The sequence below is a fragment of the Orycteropus afer genome, unplaced genomic scaffold (genome assembly GCF_000298275.1).
Source record: "Orycteropus afer afer isolate SDZICR_OR568_19922 unplaced genomic scaffold, OryAfe1.0 scaffold00033, whole genome shotgun sequence".
Lineage (NCBI taxonomy): Eukaryota > Metazoa > Chordata > Mammalia > Tubulidentata > Orycteropodidae > Orycteropus > Orycteropus afer.
The window spans coordinates 16,624,203-16,628,182 of NW_006921620.1; the positions used below are offsets into that span (position 1 = coordinate 16,624,203).

Here is a 3,980-nt window from a genome sequence, read left to right on the forward strand (position 1 = left end):
TCTCTGTAGGAGCCTCAGGCTGCTGGAAGATGAACTGCTGTTGCATTTCATCCACTTGGGGAGCCAGGCCCCTGTCATCGTCTTCTATGCCAAAGTAGTGCTCAGTGAGGTCAAAGGTCTTCTGGTAGATTTCCTGGTTCTTGTGGCTCTGGAGAAACTCAATTTTATCTAAACCATAAGCTTCTTTGATGAGACCACAGTAGGGATTGACCCCTGAGCCACTGTACTTGCCCTCTTGCTCTCCAAGCCACAGGATGTTCTCCAGTCTGTTGAGGGCCACTTGTACTATCTTCAAATCCATCACAGTCAGCAAGTCACACAGGAGTTTGATGTAGCCCACTGAGACCAGGTACCTGATCTGTTCAGGGGTTCCTCCTGATGTGGCATGGTGACGGCCCAAGTTGCTTGTTTCCTTGTACGGAACTCTGCTTTTTGAAGGATTTTAATCAACATGGAAAATATTTGCATCTATCACAGCCTGTATTTGAGCCCTCTTGCCAGAAGTGATGTTTGAAATGGTCCAGTAAGCTTCCTTCCAGATTGACTCCTTGGGGCTGCTCAGCAAGTGGAGGAGGCCAGGGAGGGCTGAACGGTTAAGAATGACCTGAGTCTGGATGTCATCTCCAGTGACAGTGTTACTCCCGGCTCACAGGGCAGGATAAGCCACTTTGTAATCATTGTATTAGAAGCTCTACCAATCTCCGGCAAACTCCAGTCTATGACTGCCTGGATCTTCTCATTGGGGCCATCAAATAAGAGAGGGCCCAGCAGGCATCTGCCAGCAAGTCTGAGGTACTGCTGAAGAGTAGGCGAGACAACATGGGCAAACAAGGAGAAACCTTTGGAAAGTCTGGGGGTGAATTCTTCGCCCAGCAGAAGTTTGACAGGGCCCACACCGCATTCCGTGTCATTGTCAGTCATGTGGACTTGGCAAGGAGTATTAACAAAGGATTAAGGATAGAACAGTTCAAGACGTAATCTTGGCAAACGGAGCTGCTTCCAACTGTTTCCCAGTGCCCACACTCCCTGCTCTTATGCATCCTCAAAGTCTGAGTTAAGCAGTGCTGTCAAAGTGGGGAAAGCCCCTGTTTCAATGATAATTTTGGTCTGCTGTGAGGTTCCAGAGGCAATATTTGTGAGAACCCAGACAGCTTCAAACTGTAATGTACAATTCTCATTCCTCTTTAGAAACATCACAAACCTATCCACCACTCCTGGAGTGTTAATGGCTTCATCTGTTGGGGGACTAAGCTCTTTGGAGAGCAGTTTCCAGAATTTCTGTGTGGTTGCTAACTGCAGGTCAGAATCATCAGAAAAGAGCATCTCTACCATTTCCTTTGTGATCACACTCTCTCCAGTGGTAGAGTTCACATAAGTCCATGAGGAGACTATCAAATATGGCAGCTTCTTCATCAATCAGCTCAACATTTCTGTGTTTAAAAACTTGTTGCTCCCTCTTCTGCTTCTGGAGCTGAATGCCCTTTTCCTCCCTTCTTTGCCTCATTTCCTCAGGGTTTAGGGCATTGTTCTTACAGCTCTTCATTCAATAATTGTCTTTCCCTGGGCTCGCCATGGTCTCCATTGTGGCTCTGCTTGCTCCAACTTGGTGGCAGCAGCAACAGTGACAGCAGCTTCAGTAATAGCTTCAGCGGACAAAATTGTCTTTTGTTTGTGTGGTGGATTACATTGATTACATTGTTTTTCTGACGTTGAACCATCTTGTATACCTGGTATGAATTCCACTTTGTCATGATGTATTATTATTTTTTTTATATGTTGTTGGATTCTGTTGGCTAGGATTTTGTTGAAGACTTCTGCATCTCTATTCCTGAGGGATATTGGTCTGTAGTTTTCCTTTTTAATGGTGTCTTTACGTGGTTTTGGTATTAGTGTTATGCTTGCTTCATAGAATTAATTTGGGAGTATTCCATCATTTTCTATGTTCTGGAATAGTTTGAACAGTATAGGGGTCAGCTCTTCCCTGAACGTTTGGTAGAATTCTCCAGTGAAGATGTCTGGGCCAGGACTTTTCTTTATGGGGAGGTTTTTTATGACTTGCTCAATTTCTTCTTTTGCTATGTGTCTGTTCAAGTATTCTGACTGGGAGAGTTTAGGTAGTCCTTGTGTTTCTAGAAACTTGTCCATCTCTTCTTGGTTCTCGAATCTGCTGGAGTACAATTCTTCATAATACTCTGTTACTATCGTTTTAATTTCAGTTGGGTTTGTTGTGATGTCACCCTTTTCATTTATTATTCATGTTATTTGCATCTTCTCTTTCTTTTCCTTTGTTAAATTTGCCAGTGGTTTGTCAATTTTGTTCATTTTTTTGAGGAACCATCTTCTTCTTTTATTGATTTTCTCTATTGTCTTTTTTTATTTTCTGCTTCATTTATTTCTGCTTTGATCTTTATTATTTCCTTACTTCTGAATACTGTAGGTTTCTTTTGTTGCTCTTTTTCTAATTGTTGGAGTTGGTTAGTTAGTTAAAGTGTTGATTTTCATGTTTATTCATGGCTATAAATTGACTTGAGTACTGCTTTCACTGTGTCCAAAGGTTTTGGTAAGTTGTATCTTCATTCTCATTTGTTTCTAGGAATTTTTTTATTTCAAATTTTATTTCATCTGTTACCCAGTAGTTTTTGAGCAGTGTATTATTCAGTTTCCATACTAAATGATGCCCAGCTACCAATGCCAACCACTCAGAAAGGGATCAGAACTAGAGATCCTGGATAAAGTGGAAGGAAAAATGGGAAACAAAATTCAAAAACCCAAAAATGACCAGAATTACTAGTTGGATAGAGACTGGTGGAACCCCCGAGATGATGGCCCCAGGTTACCATTCAGGTCTGGAAATGGACTCACTTCCACAGATTGGCTCTCAGCCCAACAGTAGAGAGACCTACATGCAGAACTCCTACCCCAGGGTGATGCACCTGCCTACTCTAGGGAGATGTACCCCTTAGATCAATCAGCCATGACACATAAGAGGGGCACCATTCACAGGAATAAGAAGGGCACAGACAGGGGTAGTCACAGGGAGGACAGGGGAGGAGAATTTTTTTTGGTTGGGGAGGGTAATTGGGGCCGTGATTTCAAATGTGCACTAACTGTTGAATGTAAAACAAATCTGCCTTATAAATTTGCACCCCAAGAACAATAAAAAAGAAAACAAAATGTAAAAGGTGGAATAAAATAGTCTGATGAACTGATCACTCCAGTGAGGCCTGAGGGCCTTTGCCCCTTCATATGTCTCTTCTGCATCCTGGCCCAAGCATCCAAGTCATTGCTGCTCATATGTTTCCATTGGGCTGTTAAAGTCAAAGGCTGGCTCACGAATCAGTAGGCCAGTTATAGTTTGCCACTGTGACCCAGCTATCTGAAAATAGAGGCAAAATAAGGGGATGAGTGAGGTAAGTCAGTGTGATACACTTCAAATGCAGGAAAAGAAATGTGTTCCAGTAGTGTGAGGAGTTGTTGTGGTTAGGTGCTGTCCAGTCAGTTTCAACTCAGTTAACCTATGTAAACAGAACAAAACACTGCTCGGTCCTGCACCATCCTCACAAACGTGGTCATGCTTGATTGAGCCCATCATCGCAGCCACTGTGTCAATCCATATGGTTGAAGATGTCCCCCTTTTCATTGAGCCTCTACTTTGTCCATCATGATATCCGTTGGACTGGTCCCTTCTGGCAACATGACCAAAGTATGAGAGATGAAGTCTGACTGTTCTTGCTTCCAAAGAACATTCTGGTTGTACTTCCTCCAAAACATACTTGTTCCTTGTAGCATTTCATGGTACAGTCCACATTCTTTGCCCACATCACAATTCAAATGCATGATTTCCTGGTTGGTCTTTCTTATTCATTGTCCAGCTCTCACATGAATATGAGGCTATTGAAAGTACCATGGCTTGAATCAGGTGCACCTCAGTCTTCAAAGTGACATCTTTGTTCCTTAACACTTTAAAGAGGTCTTTTGCA

General features: G+C 42.7%; 1 pseudogene; it reads right to left on the reverse strand.

Moving 5' to 3' along the window:
• The window catches only part of LOC103193032, a 21,174-nt pseudogene extending 19,592 nt beyond the window's left edge, over positions 1 to 1,582 (reverse strand).
• Positions 1,583 to 3,980: the final 2,398 nt, after the last annotated feature.